Source organism: Macrobrachium rosenbergii, chromosome 26, assembly GCF_040412425.1.
Source record: "Macrobrachium rosenbergii isolate ZJJX-2024 chromosome 26, ASM4041242v1, whole genome shotgun sequence".
NCBI lineage: Eukaryota > Metazoa > Arthropoda > Malacostraca > Decapoda > Palaemonidae > Macrobrachium > Macrobrachium rosenbergii.
Genome location: NC_089766.1, coordinates 18279556 through 18300886, shown reverse-complemented (window position 1 = coordinate 18300886; position 21331 = coordinate 18279556). Strand labels below are relative to the sequence as shown.

Genomic DNA, 21331 nt, shown 5'->3' with positions numbered 1-21331 from the left:
AGCACAACAGACAACCGGACGCAGAATGTGTATATGGGAAAGCCCTCTTTAATGAATGGCATTGGCTGTGGCATTACACATACCTTTTCCACACTAATGATTACTAGATAAACGTCATTCACCAGGGCTGGTATGGTATTCAGGCAGTATTACAAAATATAAATGCTTATAGACAACTATACATTGGAATTACACTATATTAAATAGAAAGTACTCATTAAAAGATTGCACTGCGACATTTGTCTTAAATATTACAAAGTATGCAACTCTTATATATTAATGTACATTAAGAAAATAATTTGAATTATTGCTATAAAAAATATACATTTTATCAGGTTTCTGTCAAGAATCACAATTGCTTTAGAGTAGCATGTGGTATAATTCATAGCAATTAATGTGCAATCTGATATTTTATATCATTTTAAGACATGAGTTTCAAATAATTTCTTAACTGAATGAATTACGTTTGGATGAGGTTAATACATCAAATTTTATACAAAAATTTAGAAATACAACAGTTTTAATGATGCTAACAGGTAGCTGCAGAAAAATACGTACTACAATTTAGTTTATGTTCAATATAATACAGTATATACATGTCTATTGACTATCTGGAGCACGCAAATTTTGGATGATATGTCAAAACCCTTCTCAGCGCACCACTAGGTTACAGAAAATGCTGAAGGAGGTCAACTTCACTCAGTGCGTCTCCCTATGGCCTGTATTGAGTAATCTCTTCACACTCCATGAGATAATTACTTATAATATGTTTCCTTAACTCGCCACATAGTTTGCAGCTTGTTTCTGATGGACTGATAGCTGGCAGTACCTCCTAAAAGTGTCGGATCTGCATCTGCTATACGTTGATTGCTCTCTTCCGCTATCCAGTCCGCAGTGTTTGTAGTTGGGTGGATTTCCTCCGAAATTTCAAGGTACTTTCTTATTGATGAGTGAGTTTCTTTGAGCCTCTCTATTTTCTCATTGTATCTTTGCATTATTTCTATTCCAACCGAGTCTTTCAATTAATCAGGGATGGTGCCAATTTATAGTCTACTCTCTTTTCTTTGCACCTTCTTTAGTAATTTCGTCTGCTGTCTCATTGCCTAGGATTCCAGTGTGTGATGCCACCCATGTGAACGTGACCATTCTGCTTGCTTGTCCGATCTGTGATAGCAAGGAAATAGCTCTTCTCACGATGATATTTGATTCACCTTTTCTTGGTGTTAGTGACTGTAGGGCACTCAGGCTATCTGTTGCTACTATAGCATTGTCCTCATTCCTTTTTATGACACTCAGTGCAGTTGTAATACCTGGAAGTTCTGACTGCAACATGGAGCATCCACTTGATGATCGTAACAACAGAAAGTATACCTCCTCTCCATACATGTACACAGGCCACTACCTGCTCTGCAATCTTCCATAAGTGAACCATCTGTATAAAAATGGACCCTCTCCCCCGAATACTGCCTAGCATCTGAAGTTAGTCATCCTTCATCAATACAGGGTTCATCTCTTCCTTTTTTCCCTCTCAATGTTGACAGTGAGATCTCTAAAAAAAAGCACTGGGGAACATACAGAGCGAGAGAATCATCCATTTCCCAAAATATTCAATACAAAATGTCAGCGTCGGCGGCGGATATGGCGACCGGAAGTGGAATTATTTGCCGGAAGTCGTGCATGTGGATCTGCATGATTCCTAATTCCCTACCATAATGCAAAACATCAAAGGTTTAAGTTCATTATGATGCAAGTTCTAAAGGACTGCGTAAGTGTTAACTACTGTAATTTCCAGTCAATAATAATAATAATAATAATAATAATAATAATAATAATAATAATAATAATAACGGAGAAATTTACCCCTTGTTTTGAAATCAAAATTTCAGTCGATTTCGTTGTGACTTGTACCTTATCTCTCACTAATCAAGAATCCCTTATCCGTCGCGAGTTAAAATTCAACAAAGTCCCAGTTACATAAAATGATGACACGCAATCTGTACTTGCACAGTTAAACCTCCGTTTCTGAGTAAGAGTCGTATACGATATCACACGTATTCGAAAACCATATACCATACTGATTTATAGAGTAAGAGTCTTAATTTATTATCTACACAAACTTAAATTCTACGGGCCATCTTTTATCAAATATCCGCTCTATAGCAGAGCTTGAATAAGTGGGACGGTCGTAAATATATCCGAAACATTTGAAATTTTTATTGAGAGAGAGAGAGAGAGAGAGAGAGAGAGAGAGAGAGAGAGATGAGAGAGAGAGAGAGACTGATTACTAAAACATGCATCTACAGCATCTAGGTTGAGAGAGTGAGAGAGAGAGAGAGAGAGAGAGAGAGAGAGAGAGAGAGAGAGAGAGAGAGATGGATTGATTAATTAATATATGGTTACTAAAACTGGCGTTACAACATCTACTTATTGACTAAGAGAGAGAGAGAGAGAGAGAGAGAGAGAGAGAGAGAGAGAGAGAGAGAGAGAGAGAGAATTCTTTCTTTCTGTTACTGAGTGAGATGGAAAGAAAGAGAGTCCATGAATACCGACAGAGATAGAAAGAAAGAGTCCATGAATACTGAGAGATAGAGGGTGTCTCATGAATACTGAGAGAGAGAGAGAGAGAGAGAGAGAGAGAGAATCTCATATATAGAGAGAGAGAGAGAGAGAGAGAGAGAGAGAGAGAGAGAGAGAGAGAGAGAGAGAGAGTCAAAAGGATTAGGGTGTCTTCAAGACTTAATAGTCCATCCGAGGAGACATCATGTGCCCACTTATCTCTAGGAGCAGGTTTTACTGTTCATTCAGAGTTCTAATGATTTTGTGTAGTTGTCTTTTAAACTCTTCCTCACTGTTGTTGTTTACAACTTATGGAGGCAGTTTGAGATGTTATCTCTCTTCAGTTCTAGTTTCCGTCGATTATTTCTTGTCTGGCTTTTTTGTTGGATGTGAGGAGGTTACTGTTTACTTTTCTTATGCCTTTCAGTATTTTGAGTGTTTCTATTAGTTGTCCTCGCAATCGTCGTGTTTCTAAGCCATACATGTTCAGGCTCTCTAGTCGTCTTTGGTAACCTATTTGCGTGATGGATGGAATTAACTTTGTGGCTCTTGCTTATACCCTTTCTAATCTATTTATGTCCTTTCTCAGTGTTGGTGACCAAAACTGTACTGCATATCCAAGATGAGGTCTAATTATTGATGAGTAGATCTGCAGCACCGTTTCCTTGTTTCTGTATTTGAACTGCCTCTTTATGTATCCCACTAGTTTCTGTGCCTTCTTTTCAGTTTATGCACTGAGATGTGGAAGTCCTTGGTAATAATGACTCCAAGGTCCTCTTCTTGTTCTACATCCTTTTTATGATACTCAGTGCAGTTGTAATACCTAGAAGTTCTGACTGCAATATGGAGCATCCATTTGATGATCGTAATGACAGAGAGTATACCTCCTCTCCATACTGGTACACAGCCCACTACCTGCCTGCTCTGTCATCTTCCAAGTGAACCATCTGTACAAAAATGGACCCTCTCCCCCGAATACTGCCCATCCTCTGAAGTTAGACATCCTTCATCAATGCAGGGTTCATCTCTTCCTTTTTCCCCTCTCAATGTTGACAGTGAGATCTCTAAAAAAGAGTATTGGGGAACATACAGAGCAAGAGAATCGTCCATTTCTCAAAATATTCAATACAGAATGTCAGCGTCGGCGGCGGAGATGGCGACCGGAAGTGGAATTATTTGCCGTGCATGTGGGTCTGCATGATTCCTAATTCCCTGCCATAATGCAAAACATCAAGGCTCTAAGTGCATTACGATGCCTGTTCTAAAGGATTGTGTAAATGTTAACTACTGTAATTCTGTCAATAATAATAATAATAATAATAATAATAATAATAATAATAATAATAATAATAATAATAATAATAATAATAATAATGAAGAAATTTAATTCCCTTTGTTTTGAAATCAAAATTTCAGTCGATTTCAAGGACCTGTCACTTTTATCTCTCACTAATCAGGAATCCTTTATCCGTCGCGAGTTAAAATTCAATAAAGTCCTAGTTACATAAAATGATGACACGCTGTCTGTAATTGCACAGTTAAAACTTCTGTTTCTGAGTAAGTGTCGTATACGATAAAACACGTATTCGAAAACCATATACCATACTGATTTCCGAAGGGTATAGACCAATGGTTCTCAACCTGGGGGGCGCGCCCCCCTAGGGGGGCGTCAGCAATTTCCAGGGGAGGCTCGAGCTCTAGAGAAAAATTAATTATTCTCTAATTATATTCGTTATTCTCTTCACAAGAGAAAATGCAAAAGTATCGCCTTATAACGGTAGTTTCCTATAGTCTACTACTCTGGTTAGACTTGTTGGGCTTACCATGTTTTGTAATTATTTACCTCCCTCCCTATCCCTCGAAACCCCTTCTCTTTCTCTTTTTTTTTTTTTTTCTTTTAAATCTGGGTGGGAATTTTACTCATAGATGCAAGGGGGCTGTGGAGGGAAGGACTGACTTTTAGATGGGGCGTGGTAATAAAAAAGTTAAGAACCACTGGTATAGACTATTATTATCTATACAAACTTAAATTCTACGTAAGTATCTTACAAATATCAGCTCTATAGCAGAGCTTGAATAAGTGGAAGGTCGCAAATATATCCGGCAATTGAAATTCTCCTGAGAGAGAGAGAGAGAGAGAGAGAGAGAGAGAGAGAGAGAGAGAGAGAGAGAGAGATGGATTGATTACTCATTACATACTAAACTGGCGTTACAACAACAACTTATTGAATCTATGAGAGAGAGATATAGAGAGAGAGAGAGAGAGAGAGAGAGAGAGAGAGAGAGAGAGAGAGAGGAGTTCATGATTACTGACAGAGATAGAAAGAAAGAAACTATGAATACTGAGAGATATGAAAGCAACTTATGAATACTGAGAGAGAGAGAGATAGTCTCTAAGGAATACTGAGAGAGAGAGAGAGAGATAGAGAGAGAGAGAGAGAGAGAGAGGTAGAGAAGGGAGTTACAAGGATCAGGCTGTCTCTGGACTTATTAGTCCATCCGAGGAGACATCATGTGCTCACTTATCTCTAGGAGCAGGTTTTACTGTTCATTCAGAGTTCTAATGATTTTGTGTAGTTGTCTTTTAAACTCTTCCACACTGTTGTTGTTTACAACTTATGGAGGCAGTTAATTCCATGTGTCACATATCTTGTATGGAAAGGCCCTGGCCAATGAGATGTGGCTATCTCTTCAGTCTCTAGTTTCCATCCATTATTTCTGTCTGGTTTTGCTGAATGTAAGAGGTTACTGTTTACTGATTACGTCATACTTTGCAAGCTACATAGCTGTCCTCGCACCTGTCGTGTTTCCTAAGCCATACATGTTCCGTGTTCTTGTCGTCTCTTGCAACCTATTTGGTGATGGATGGAATTAACCTGTGGCTCTTGTTATACTCCCAAGCAGCATGTAGTTGGCAAGGAGGGCTGTCCCATCTGCAACACTTTACACTTATTTATCCAAGCAATGGTACTCACACTTGACCAATTTCTATTTTCCTTACATCACTCTAAACTTTCCACTGTATCTGGGTTCGCGCATTTGCACCTAGTCGGTGTCATCTGCAGACTTGACTCATTCTAAGTTAATTGCTTCACATCAATGTCATTAATGTAAATAAAAACAAGAGCGAGCTGGCGACAGAACCATGAGGAACTCCGCTTGTCACATCTGCCCATTCTGATTCTCACCGTTTGTTACGACTTCTCTGTTTTCTATTATAATTCCAGTCTTCAATCCAGTCTGCTATTTCTCCTACAATTCCTAAAGCTCTAACTTTGTCATTAGTTTCTTGTGCGGAACTTTGTCAAAGGCCTTTCGGAAATCTAAGTAGAGTATATATATTGCCTACTACTGTCGTAAATACTTCAAGCATGTTATGGAAAAAACTCCAAGAGGTTTGATAAGCCGGATCTGCTTTGTTCGCTGTGTTGACTGCTCAGCAACATGTTTCTATCAGCAGATCCACAATTTTGATCTGTAATTATGGACTCAAAATTCATAAGGGACTTGACGTCAGACAGATTGGTCTGTAATTTCCTCGTTCTTCTCTTGGAACTTTTTTGTAAACTGGGGCCACATTGCCCAATTTTCATCCTTTTGGTGCCTTTCGTTGTTCTGCAGTTTTCCTGGAGAGTTTATATAGGTGAGGAACTGTCTCCTCTTTTAACTCTTTAATTTCTCTTGGATGAATCCTATCCGGGCCAGGAGATTTGAACTTTAGTTTTTCTATTTGTTTTTAACGTCTTCTGTAAATACTATTTTGTCAAGCGGTTCTGCCCCCTTCATATTTAATATCTGGTTCAGGGATTGAGGTTTGTAGCCTTCAATTGTGAAAACACTAGTAAAAAACTTATTCAGTAACTCTGCTTTTTCCAAGTCTGAGTTCACTAGGTTTCCTCTATTGTCTCTTAAGGGACCTATGCTATTTTTTATTGGCTTCCTACTATTAACATGCGCAAAGAATTCTTTTGGGTTTTCCTTACAAGCTGATGCAACTCTCCGATCCTCATTTATCTTTGCCTTTCGTACTAATTTGTCCACCATTCTGCAGAGTTCTTTATGCCTGCTTGCTCCTTCTGGTGTTGGTTTGGATTCATTGATTTGTGCGATCTGTCTCTCTTATTTTATTTTTTTATTTTCTGTTGAACCACTTAGGCTGGGAGGGCTACGTTTGTTAGTATTTGTTTTTAATGGTATGCATCTGGAGCGTTTTTCTGTGTATTCTTCCAGGGGAGAGAGAGAGAGAGAGAGAGAGAGAGAGAGAGAGATTGAGAGAGAGAGAGAGTTCATGAATACGATTTGGTAGTTTAGTTCCTAACCTCGATTTCATATTACCGAGGTGACGGATGGTAGTAACCTAGCAAAACCTCTATAAAAACTGTAAATGAAATAAAATATTAAATACCAAGGAAAATCAAGACTTTTCAGACAATTCTCAAAGGTTTTTGCTTTTCGCACATTAATACATTAAGATATAAATGGCACCAGGATGATGCAGATTGTCATTCAATGAAAACCTTAACTAAAAAGATATTTCTTTTGTGGCAAACGAGCCAAATTTCAGAGACGCACTAGTGTGTATGTGAAGCCAAAAGAGCTAATATGTTTGTACATGGAAATGAATATAGAATTTTGGCCAAAATTTGGGAGCTATGAGTGCTGAAAGGGAAACTGACAGTCAGGTTTTAAAGGTGCACTATGAAACAATTGTTAGGAGAGAGTTAAAGAAAGTAAGAGGGAAGAAAAAGAATATGAGCGAAGGTACAGCAAAAAGAACGAAAGGGTTGCAGCTAGGGGCAGAAGGGACGCTGCAAAGAACCTTGTAATGCATGAGGTGCACTGACGGTACTAACCACTTACGGCGGCGATTATGAATGTGTTACTTATACAAGAGCTTCTCTCTCTTCTCTCTCTCTCTATAAAGCACAAAAGGAACAAGAAACTAAAAATGTCACAATTTTCCAGAAAATGACGCAGTTTTTTCTGTCTCATTTTGGTGTTTACACATTTTAAAATTCCATCAGAAGACCTTCTTCCCCACTTTCTCATACTTCCCAGATCAGTGTCTCTGGAAGTCCTGTATGTAACCCTCGAGAGATCTTCCTCTTACTAAAGAAACCTTTGTGACGCTGTTAGCCAGGACCAGCGGAGCCTCATTGTCAGGGAGTCTCGATTCCCGAAGAAAATTGCGAGGACATTACGCCATAATTTGTCGTCGGCGTTTCCAGACGATTCTTGTGTCTTTGGGTGTAATATGGAATTGGAATTATTAATTTTGGCCAAAGGCCAAGAGCTAGTACCTATGAGGTCATTCAGCGCTGAAAGGTTAACTGAGAGAAAAGAGGGTTTAATGTCTTAGAACAAATCTGCAGGTGCAACTATGAAACAGCTAAAAGGAGAGGGGAAGGTGATGAAGAGAGAGAATATCAACAGAGATACAGAAATAGGAATGAAAGGGGCTGCATCTTGGGGCCGAAGAGACGCTGCAGACAACCTAAAGTAATGGCCTACTGCAAGGGCACCCTGAGAGGGGTACTGATTTGCATTATCCTCCTGCAAGGTGCCCTCCTTGTGTTTTTGGGTGAGGTATGGTTTAAAATAAGGGAACTTCATGTTGCTATCTGTCTGGCTTTTACATCGAGAAAAGTCATGAGAAAGGAGGAGACAAGTCCTTAATTATGAGAGTGTCCCGTCAATATCAATTCTGTTGTGACAGCATAAGATAAAGTACCATCTACATCAATTCACTGTGAAAACAGTGAACAACTTTTAATATTTAAACTGGCATTTATTCATCCTCAAGATTAGATTACGGCACCTTCCTTAAACCGAATGACCAGATTTCGCATCCATCACCGTCTACGCCATTACGAACACAATACTCGGTAACAGACCAATTACTCGTATATCTACAAGTCAAATCAATTCTTGCTCATTCTGTATACACACACACAGTGAAGCTTCCCACAAATGTCTGATGTTCTCCTTTGCTCATCCACACGTCAACTGGAGCAGATGAATTGAACTGAATGGAATACAGAACTTAGGCCAAAAGCCAAGCACTGGGACCTATGAGAAGAGGGTGGAAAGTAAGATGGAAGAAAATATGAGAGGATGTACAGTAGGAACGAACGATAGGAGTTGCAGCTTAGGCCGAGGCAAGCTGCAAAGAACTTCAAGTAATATCTACAGTTCACCGCATGGGATGCACGGACAACACTAACCTCTACGAGGTGGAGCAGATGAGACGTAGCCACAAAGCGACGGATTTTCACATCCAAGTGGATTCCACGTCATACAACCAAAGGCAAATGTCGAGTAGTGGTGGTTCTGTGACTTCAAATGCAAATAGAATCTCTGAGGACATGCAAATATATATATAGGTATACCTGATCGATTTGTTCTTTATGTCTGTTTCCAGAGACTGCAAATATATTGCATTAACCGATATATACTCGTAAAGCATCGGTTGCAATGGATACGTTATATTATGTCTTCAGTTTTATTGGCATACCATACAATACCTGCAATAATACTCCTTAGTTACCTGTAGAAAATGTGGCTCTGTAATAACCCTAAACCATTACTGTGCTCTCCTGCTTTCTCCCTGTGTGCTTCCGCAAAGTTGGTTTTCTTGACAGGCTCCTCTACCACCACCGGACCTGCCGAGAGGCTCAAGATCAGAATATTCCAAGAGACGATTTCTCTTATTACTAAACTTAATATTTTTGTTTCTATCTTAGTCTAAAACTCATCCAGTCAGCGGTGGGAGCCACGTTAACTTTAAAATGATTTGGGGTTAAGTTATCTAGTTCTACGTATCATTAGGGTAGTTACAGTTTAGTCCTCTCAAACTGGCAGAGCAATAGTTAACCAATGCTGCCACTATTTTTTGAGCAATTTATTTATCAAGATCTATTAAATTCAGTTCATTACTTTACTTAATTTTCATTGTTAGAAATTTAATTCTATATAAAATAACCCATATCCATCAGATGTGATTACGCTATAAAGGATCCCAAGTCCTGAATTTTGTCCCAAAACTCCACCTCTGACTGTCCCGAGTTTGTTCAAACCAAGGTCATAAGACTTCGAACTTTAAACATCAGGACTTCGGGTCCAACTATGCAGCAAATTACCTTTGCCGTATTAAACTGTCTCAACGTACTTTCAAGAACCTGCATACTTTGTCTGGACAGGACAACCTATTTTAGCTTAATTTCAACGGTAATATAGAATTTTGGGATATTGAAACTTTACATTCTCAGTAAGCAAAGATTATGGTCACAGAATATTTACCCTCACATTTACTTACATTGCAAAGCGTAGCCAGCATTCTGTGTTGCAAGCTTTTAAACTTTTCAGAATTCTAAATTAGAACAATTACACTTACACTGTTCTGCCTCCCTTTGATTACAAGTTCCCAGTAGTCACTGTTCCTTTTTACCAACTCAGTCTAATTGGGATTGCATAAGAATTCTGTCAGATAGGAATTGTGTTTTAATAGATTAAAACATGTTACAGATAGGTACATTTAAGAGCCACATTACACAATCCCAGAAAATCTCTGAACTCCAAGAACACCTGAAGTGTTCAACAAAAGTATTCATCATCCCTAGTCAAAAAGTTTAATGAAAACCTCATTAACACACATACTACATTAGGATCAGGTAGTGATGAATAGGTTGCTAGTTCTGCAGCTTGTAAGTTTATTCTATTAAAATGGAGTTTTATGTTACTGCATCAAAAATCGAACACTGAAGATCACTGCATTCCTCCTCCAATGACAGTCTCCGTAACAAGGCTTGGCAACACTTAAGTAGGCTTCAACATTTTCAAGAAACAGGCAAGTTCTCGACGTTGCTCAATTTGCCTCCCTCTACCACACGTGTCCTCCATCCTAACTATCCGTACCACACTGCTGTGAGCTCTGTACAAGTTTTAACACCTGTCAATCAGACCAAAACCAAAGGTTAGGACTAGGTTCAACTCTATGAATAAATGAAGATTAGAAGTAGAAGAAATCAGTTATAAAAAACTCCAACGCCATTACTGAAAATGCTGAAAAAACTGCACAATATGCTGTAGTAGCCACCATCCAAGCTAAACGTGACCTGTTTTGTCACTGAGTAAAACAGCCGCAGGACAAATATATCTTGCAATTTTACACATCAGCCACTACCTCAGTCGTGTACAGAACCCTAAGTAACGAAAGCTCAGTATAACAATTTAGCTTAAACTCCAACCACTACCAATCACATCTGAAATTTGTGCAAAACTGATTATGGCCATTCCCATCACATTGCATCTGATGGAAGTCACAAGCCATTACGTAAGTTCATTAAATGAAGGGGGGGTAAATTATTTACAGTGCTTGCAGCCGTCTCTTACTTTAAGGATTACTTATATTAAACAAAATCTGACAACCGAGAGATATCCTGTTACTATAAAAATACTTTTCGTTGACCTTATAACCCAAAATTTTACTGTATAAATACAATCTTTGAACATTACTCCGTTACACTAAGCTTAAAACCTATTTGAAAATCTCAACTATGAATAAACTTTAGTAGGATTAAAATCAAATATCTATGCTCCAAGTTACTTTAATTCTATAATACCTATAATACCTTTCAATACCTTTCAGTAAGTTAAAATTTATATATTGAAGAACATATGAAATACTTTCAAAACACTGCAATATTTCACCAAGTAAACGAGCGTTAAAAATCGAGAGTAACTTAAAATTAATCCAAGGAACTGCAATTAAACCTGTAATACCTGTACTGAACACCGTAATACTGGTTAATATTTAACCTTTTTGTTTAGAAAAAAAAAAAAAAAAAAATGCAAGCCCCCTCCTGGCGTACGGCAGACCGAAATCTGCCGTACGTCAGGAGGGCCTCCTCTCAACAGGGGCTCCGCCCCTGAGGGGGGAGGAATAGCTTGCTTAGTTAAATTTGCAAAAATAAATTAGGAACATTGACTCACCTTTTGGAGCGATGAAATATACGTTACCAATGTCCGTGTGGATAGATTGACATGTTTGACCGTCAGCGACTCTTGAGCAATATAGAAATTCCGCTGATCCTGAAAAGGAACGATTCCGTCGTAATAAAAGCTATAAACTTTGAAAGACTATCAAAGTAATGTAAAAGCTGTAAGAAAGTACTATGGAAAAACTATCAATTAAAATATAGAAAACTTACAAAGTGGGAAAAAATATTAATTGCAACAAAAATGGGCACTATCGGAATATATCAATTGCAATGTCAAAACGGTAAAACATTTTACAACGTACTTTTAAAAACTGTGAAATACAAAGTACTTCCGGAAACCAATATCAAAACCCCACCAAAGTTCCACGAAAACTTGCCTCTCCTCGCAGACAAAACCAGCATATACGCGGACTCACGCACACCAACACGACAAGCAGGAACAAGCAGATTATCACCAACTAGCTCCAATACTGTTCTGAGGAGACTCCTCGCTTTTGGTCGGACGAAAACCCGAAGCTCCGACGCCAAGGACCCTAAAGGCACAGCCCAGCCGGCAGACGAGAGCTCCGTCGTTTTCCAAGTAGAACTGACACTGGATCATCAAATCACCGTCTGTGAGCTTCATTATCGAGACACTTTTAATTATTTACAGAATATTTACCACGCAAATTCTAATCATTAATGAAAATAATGTCATTTTAGGCTCTGTTAAGCGTTAATATTTGATATGAAAAAGGACTGATGGCTTCGCTATTAATTGTTTTGAGTAATTCCGTAGCATACGATTTCATATGACCTTTTCATTATCGATGTTAATGAATAAAGACGATAAAATGTTTAGAACAACATGGGAACCTTAAATACCAAAGTACCTAAGTCGTGTTTGGACTCTCTCTCTCTGTCCATACACAAACACACACACACAATGCTGAATACTGACAGGAGAGAGTATATATGAGAGTATAGTAGTGGTATATATATACAGGCATATAGTATATATAGGTATATAGGTATATATATATAAAGTATATATATATATATATATATATATATATTTATATATATATATATATATATATATATAGTATATATATATATATATATATATATACATATATATATATATATATATATATATATATATATATATATATATATATATATATATATATATATATATATATATGCATCTGCAAATGCATTCCAATATATATTCTCTCTATGATGCAACAATAGTACTGAAAATAAACTCCACGTTTAACCTTGTTGTCGTCCAGTCCGGGGTAAGCCTTCCTAACAGCTAACCCCAATTATACTGTATGTATGCAAAATGAGGGACCTTCGGCCCAAATTCGGGACGGTACTTAATGTTCTTTTACTCAGGACTTGCTGTCTCGACTTTTTCTTACAAAATGCATTTTCTATTGCATGAGTATACTAGGGAACGTATATATATATATATATATATATATATATACATATATATACATATATATATATACTGTATATATATATATATATATATATATATATATATATATTATATATATATATATATATATATATAAATATATATATATATCAGCGAAAAGATTGTGGTAAGATGGAATAGCAACATCAGTCTATTAGATATCCAAATCTACTTGCCTGTGTGTCATTTGTATTGCCTTTTGTAGTCTTTCACTAAATTCCAAATCAATAGAACCACTACTGGATTGTTTTGTTCCTGAACATTTTCTTTTATCCTTTATGCTTTGATGTTACTTCGCTCCTTTGTGAACACTTTGTCCTCATTATCTCTATTTTCTCATATTTTATCTCAGCTACCATCTCTCTAGACGAAAGTCTGAAGACACGAGAAAGAGAGGAGATATAAGAGAAAGGAAACGATAAAGAAATTGGTTGGGTAACTGATTAATCGCTTTAGATATCTTCATTGTTTGATCATAAGACAATGAGTTATTTTCCCTTTCCTGTTCCAGAAAAGTTATTATTATTAATATTAAGAGAAAAAATGCACTCTATTATAAATGTTTCATTAGAATGATATCTTTATAATTATTATATAATTTGTAGTGAGAACACTGCATTCTATTATTATTATTATAATTTGGCAAGAGCTTAGTTCTATTGAATATTGCTGCTTCAGCTGCATTTATTTTGTAGAAGACTTTTTCTATTTCCTTCCTTATTGCGGACTTCTTCAGTGGAGGTGTGTACAACAGCTGCCTATATTAGCCCGTGTATAAATTCAGAAGGACTCATGCAATCTGCCAGTCCTTTACTAGCTCCTGCTGGAGAATGACAGAAGAGTCTGTCGGAAACGCGTCGCAACAATTGTATACAACCAACTGTATAGAATATATAGAGAAGCAGAATCTAGATTTGACTTTTCCCCCATGAAATGACAAAATATAGGCGAGTTGTTAGCACGCACCTCCACTGAAGAGAAGTCCGCACAAGGAAAAATAGAAAAGTCTTCTACAAAATAAATGGAGTTGAAGCAGCAATATTCACAGAACCACATTATACATATTATTATTACATATTATTAAATACATAAAGGTATTCATCTGCACCGTCCACTCCGTGGGAGTTCCGTGCTTTCAGAGCTGAAGGCGTGGGCGGAATAGGTGGTGGACTGCAGCAGAGAGATAAGAAAGGTGGGGGCGGTGTTAAAGGTGTGGGTGCTGTGGTCGAAGAGGTGTGTAGTTGAAGCCGGAGCTCTGATGGATAGATGCCCGATAACATCTTAAATAGCGATGAGCGTGTGTGCAGACACTGCTAATAGCCGTATCGAGTCTCACATCTCCGGCACAAATCTCCAACCACAGCGAGATCCCCCTTTTGTAATTTAGATCCTGCTGTTAATTCCCTCTGTTCGAATTCCCGTAAGGGAAAGCAGGCATTAAGAGAATCCACAACCACTGCAAAGGTTTATGTGGGCGCTCGCAATGCATGATGACAAGACGAGAGAAGTGAAATAACGATAAAATAACACATGCTTGTACATTTACAAAACACCGGGTCCCTTGGAGATGATGATACTCTTGCCGAGAAGCAAAAGTAAAAAAAAAAAAACAGACTACATGTAAAATAATTATGTAATGATTATGCCAATGAGATATTATCGGTTCATGACAAAACAAAAGACAGCAGGTCACGAAACTAACAGCCGATCATAACAACGAGCAAATTATACAAGCAACGGCAATCTGAACCCAGATCAGCAAGCAAGTAGTCTGGGCTTGGAGAACACTAAGATTTATATTTAGTTAGCAAGAAAAAATATCTGCGTGATGAAAATTTATAAACATTCAAAGAATATTAATCAGTTTTGCAAATGAGTCGATTTAATTCATACTATTCGCTAACAAATTCTTACAGAATAAGAATAAAACGATTTACTCCTTTTCAAATGCAGTTTATATAAGGCGGTATTGCTAAGACAATGCATCACTAAAAAATCACAAATAATTCATAGCCTTTCGCTCTAAAAGGATATCAGTGATTCTCACGCGTATTTTCTCTTTCTTCTTCTCAACAACTTTACCAGTGCTTTATCAAATATCTAAACGCACCTTTATAACTACAAATCTATCCACTCATCAGAATCGGTCTAACTTTGTCTTCCCATCAGTCTTTCGAAGTTATTTACAAATGCTATAAAATTCAGAAGATGAAGAAAAACGATTAAAAGAGCGGCAAGAAAAGATCTAAAAAGCTCATAAACCACGAAACCAGATTTGATCGACATCACTGCACCAGACATAAGGTCATTTTATACTTCCGAAGAATTAGTCTCAGATTAACGAGGTGAGGGGAGGACGGGTTGTAAAGGAGGGAGGAGGAAGAGGTTAGGGAACAGGAAACAGGTTCATCGATTAACACATTGGCATCAATAACAAAGGTGACCACTGTCGGTATGGGGCCGGATAGCAAACAGATGCCCTTTCCATACCGGGGAAATTTGATTTCGCACCGTGAAAGGTATCTACCATCTATACTGTATATATATATATATATATGTAGATATATATATATATATATATATATATATATACATACATATATATACATAATTACACCATCTTACCTTACCGTAGGTATGGGATGGGACTAACAAAAAGCACTTTCGCATACATGGGAAATATTACTTCTCACCATGAAAGGTATAGTTTTTATTTCTTGATCTTTAGTTTATCTCTGCTGTTGTTCTCGCTGACGGAGGCGACATAAGATTTGACGTCGTGGGCGGACAGAGATAAAGCTGCTGGCCACCAAAATTTCAGTCTCCCCAACTTATCACAGGGACCATCTTCTTTCAGCTTTTAACCCTTTGATTTCGGTTGTAACGTATACGACGCATGTAATAAACTGGCCCGGAACACTGTTGTGTCGTATACGAGCACCGGTAATTTCCTTTTATGTGAAGGACTGATGATTGATATGGTAACAGTCTGTCAGTTGCCATACAGTGAATTCATATAATTCACGTGTTTCCAAAATTCATTAGTCTTCATCAAGATGTCACAGGAGGAGGTCAAGGGTGACATCCCGGAGTTGACTGTCGGCAGATCGAGAAGAGCTCTCGACGATAACTATTTTATAGACCTTCTCGACTCCATTTTCTGGATATGAAAATGAATCGGATTTAGCGAAATGAAATGGATAATTAGGGTCCTGGGTACAAGAGACAGATGAAATATCAACCGACAGTGAAAATGACGAAAATCTACACCTACAAATGGAAAGCCAAGGTGTCGCAAGAATATGAGAAGCAGCGAAGTAATCAGGTGATGAGGGGAGTGGCCGCCAGCAATTTCCAGCCCAGATTTACTTTGACAGCAGTGGCAGGGCATTACGTCGAAATGTAATGTGAATGAAAATTCAAAGGAAGTAGACTATGTTTTTTGAATTTTCTGACAACGAATTTATGGGGCTGATTGCTGAAGAGACAAAACCGTTATCAGAGATTCCTTGTTGATACGCTGAGATGCAGTACAAAGCATTTGCGAAAATTTCCAGTTACTGTGGAGGAAATGATACGGTTCCTTTGTGTGATTATGATCATGTCGCATATAGTAAACATCGCATCGTAGATTACTGACTACGCCATTCGAGACAAAAGAGTGAGAAGGCTGATGGCAAGTGACAGATTTTAAATTCTACGGGTTCTACATTCGTTGATAATTCACAGGAAACAAGCCCAGATAATAAAACCAAAAAATTAAACCTGTGTCGACAGTGCGTAGAAAATTGGAAAATGATCTTTCCAGGATTTATGCATACGAAAGTTTAATGTTATGGAAGGAAGGCTAAGTTTCAGCGCAGTACATTCCAGATAAAAGAAGTCGATTTGGAGTGAAATATTTGAACTTTGTGATGCTAAACGATTATATTGTCGATTTTATAATCTATACTGAAAAAGATACAGAGATATTGGTAGATGAGGATCTAGGTATCTGGTTCTGTGGTAAAACATTTATGGCCTCGCATCTTCGGAAAACATCACATCCGTATTTCGATAATTGGTATTGCAGCCCAAAACTGCTCAAGATTTGGGCGACAAACGAAACAGGAGCATGTGGACAGTCTGAAAAAATAGGAAATTTATGCCTAAATTCTGATGTGAAATAAATCTGGAGATTTCGTCTCAAAACTGCAATGAATATTAGGTTTAAATGGCAGGATAACAGGACAGTGTATATATGCTATCTTCAGTAACATGAAATATAATGGTAGACTGCAGTGCTGTGTCGACTAGGAATTTGGTGTAAACCTGCATGTCACCTTGTCCACAATCCGCATTTTCATTATAGCCAACAACGCATGCAGGTTTTTGCACAAATTCCCTGGTCGACACCTTTTTCTACAGTCTACCATTATATTTTCATGTACTGAAGATAATATATACACTGTCCTGTTATCCTGCCATTTTAAACCTAATATTCCATTGCAGTTTTGAGACGAAATCTCAGATTTATCTACATCAGGAAATTTAGTTACAAATTCTCTATTTTTCCGGACTGTTCCAGCATGCTCCCAGCCTTCGTTGTCGCCCAAATACTTGAGCAGTTTTGGGCTGCAATACCAATTATCGAAATACAGGATGTGATGTTTTCCGGAGATGCGAGGCCATAAATGTTTTTACCACAGAACCAGATACCCCCTAGATCCCCTCATCTACCAATATCTCTGTATCTTTCCAGTATAGATTATAAAATCGACAATATAATCCGTTTTGCATCACAGTTCAAATATTTTCACTCCAAATCGATTCTCTTTTATCTGAAATACCGTTTGAAACTTAGCCTTCCCTTCCATAACATTAAACTTTCATCTATGCATAAATCCTGGAAAGGCTCGAAATTTTTCCTGAATTTTCTACGCACACTGTCGAGCACGGGTTTAATTTTTTTAGCTTATTATCTGGGCTTGTTTCCTGTGAATTATCAACGAAATGTAGAACCCGTAGAATTTGAAGAAATTCGTCCTCGCCATCAGCCTTCTCACCCTTTGTCTCGAATGTCTCAAGCGTAGTCCAGTAACTACGATGCGATGTTTACTTATATGCGACATGATCATAATCACACAAAGGAACCGTATCATTTCTCCACAGTAACCTGAGCAAATTTCGCAAATACTTTGGCACTGCATCTCCTAGCGTATCAAACAAGGAATCTCTGATAACGGTTTGTCTCAGCAATCAGCCCTTATTAAATTCGTTGTCGAAAAATTCAAAAACATAGTCTACTTCCTTTGAATTTTCTCATTCACATTACATTTCGACGTAATGCCACTGCCACTGCTGTCAAATATGAAATCTCTGGCTGAAATTGCTGGCAGCCCACTCCCACTCATCACCTGGGTCACTTCGCTGTCTCCGCCTCTTTTGACACCTTGGCTTTCATTTGTAGGTGGCAGATTTTCGTCATTTTCACTGTCGGCTGGATATTTCATCACTGTCTTGTACTAGGACCCTAATTATCCATTTCATTTCCTTCTAAACTGATTCATTTCTCAGGTCCAGAAAATGAGTCGAGAAGGTCTATAAAATAGTTATCCTCGTCGAGAGCTCTTCTCTCGATCCGCCGGCGGTCAACTCGGAGTGATGTCGTACCTCGACCCTCCGTGACATCTTGATGAAGACTAATGAATTTTAGGGAAACACGTGAATTTATATGAATTCACTGTATGGCAACTGACAGACTGTTACCATATCAATCATCAGTCCTTCACATAAAAGGAAATTACCGGTACGTATACGATACAACAGTGTTCCTGGGCCAGTTTATTACATGTCGTATATTGCTGCAACCGAAATCAAAGGGTTAAAAGCTGAAAGAAGTGATGGTCCCTGTGATAAGTTGTGAGACTGAAATTTTGTGGCCAGCAGTTTTATCTCTGTCCGCCCACGACGTCAAATCTTGCGCGTCGCCTCCGTCACAGAACAACAGCAGAGATAAACTAAAGATCAAGAAATAAAAATCATACCTTTCATGGTGAGAAGTACATTTCCCATGTATGCGAAAGTGCTTTTGTTAGTCCCATCCCATACCTACGGTAAGGTAAGATGGTGTAATTATATATATATATATATATATATATATATATATATATATATATATATATATATATATATATATATATATATATATATATACAGTATATAGATAGGTAGATACCTTCTGCAGTGAAATCAAATTTCCTGTATGGAAAGGGGATCTGTTTGCTATCCATCCCTTACTGACAGTGGCCTTCACCTTTGCTATTGATGCCAGTAATGTTAATCGATGAACCATGTTTCGTTCCCCAATCCCTCTCCTCCTCCTCCTTCCCGCAACCTGTCCTCCCCCTCACCTCACTTCTGTCTGAGACTAATTCTTCGGAGAATTATAAATGACCTTATGTCCTGATGCAATGATGCCTATTAAATCTGGTTTTGTGGTTGCTGAGTGATGACACAGACTTTTCTTGCCGCTCTTTAATCGTTTTTCTTCATCTTCAGAATTTTATGGTATCGTAAATAACTTCGAAAGACTGATGGGAAGACAAAGTAGACTGATTCTGATGAGTGGATAGGATTTGGTGTAGTTGTAAGGTATAGTTTGAATGTTGTTTGATAAAGCACTGGTAAAGTTGCTGAGAAGAAGAAAGAGAAACAGCGTGAGAATCACTGATATCCTTTTTAGAGCGAAAGGCTATGAATTATTTCTGGTGATTTTTTAGTGATGCATTATCTTAGAAATACCGCCTTATGTCAACTGCATTTGAAAAGGAGTAAATCGTTTTATTTTTATTCTGTAAGAATTTGTTAGCGAATAGTATGAATTAAATCGACTTATTTGTAAAACTGGATTAATATTCTTGAATGTTTATAAATTCTCATCCCACGCGAATATTTTTCTGCTAACTAAATATAAATCTTAGTGTTCTCCAAACCCAGACTACTTGTTTGCTAGATACAGGTTCCAGATCGTTGCTTGTATAATTTGCTCGTTGTTATGATCGGCTGTTAGTTTCGTGACCTGGTTGTCTTTGTTTTTGTCATGAACCGATAATATCTCATTGGCATAATCATTACATGAGTGTATTTTACATGTAGTCTGTTTTTTTCTCTCTTTTTTTACGTTTGTTTATCAGCGAGAGCCTCTTCATCATCTCCAAGGGACCTGGTGTTTGTAAAACAAGCGCGTGTCATTTTTGTTTACCTTTTTCCTCTTCTCTCGTCTTATCCTGCTGCATTGCTTGAGCGCCCACATAAACCTTTGCAATTGATTACGGCGGATTCTCTTAATGCCTGGTTTTCCCTCCGGGGATTCGAATAGAGGGAATAACACCAAGATCTAAATTACAAAAGGGGATCTCGCTGTGGTTGGAGATTTGTGCCGGAGATGTTAGACTCGATACGTTCATTAGCAGTGTCTGCACACCCGCTCACTGCTATCGAGATGTTATCGAGCCCCATCCATCATAGCTCCGGCTTCAACTACACACACTCTTCGACCACAGCACCCACACCTTTAACACCGCCCCCACCTTTCTTATCTCTCTGCTACCAGTCCACCACCTATTCCGCCCACACGCCTTCAGCTCTGAAAACACGGAACTCCCACAGGTGGACGGTGCAGATGGATGCCTTTTGTATTTAATAATAATAATAATAATAATAATAATAATAATAATAATAATAGGTTCTATTGAATATTATTGCTGCTTCAGCTGCATTTATTTTGTAGAAGACTTTTCTATTTTCCCGCTGCGGACTTCTCTTCAGTGGAGGTGCGTGCTAACAGCTCGCCTATTTGTCATTTCATGGGGGGAAAAGTCAAAATCTGGATTCTGCTTCTCTATATACTTATACAGTTGGTTGTATACAATTGTTGCTGCGACGCGTTTCGACAGACTCTTCTGTCATTCCAGCGAGCTAGTAAAGGACTGGGCAGATTGCATAGGTCCTTCTGAATTTATACACGGGGCCAATATAGGCGAGCTGTTAGCACGCACTCCACTGAAGAGAAGTCCACAAGGAAAATAGAAAAGTCTTCATAGGCCAAAATGCAGCTGAAGCAGCACACATTCATTAGAACCTGTTTAAAAGAGGGTCTGCAAATTATAACACAATAATAGAATGCAGTACCCTCTACTACAATTATATAATAATTATAAAGATATCAATTCTAATGTGAAACATTTGTATAATAGAGTGCATTTTTTCTCTTAATATTACTAATAATAACTTTTCTGAACAGGAAAGGGGAAAATAACTCATT

The 21331-nt window shown here is 37.9% G+C and overlaps 2 long non-coding RNA genes across 3 annotated transcripts in view; one reads left to right on the top strand and one right to left on the bottom strand.

The window, feature by feature from the left end:
- Positions 1 to 21331, top strand: part of LOC136853098 (uncharacterized) — a 415134-nt gene that overhangs the window by 248880 nt on the left and 144923 nt on the right. The window lies entirely within an intron of this gene.
- LOC136853097 (uncharacterized) lies at positions 10042 to 12053 on the bottom strand. Of its 2 annotated transcripts, none has more exons than XR_010857337.1 (3): positions 11933 to 12053; positions 11548 to 11646; positions 10042 to 10504 (listed from the first exon to the last, which is right to left on the bottom strand). It is a non-coding gene; the product is annotated as an uncharacterized lncRNA (long non-coding RNA). The 2 variants fall into 2 exon arrangements; XR_010857338.1 differs by having other exon boundaries at positions 11912 to 12032.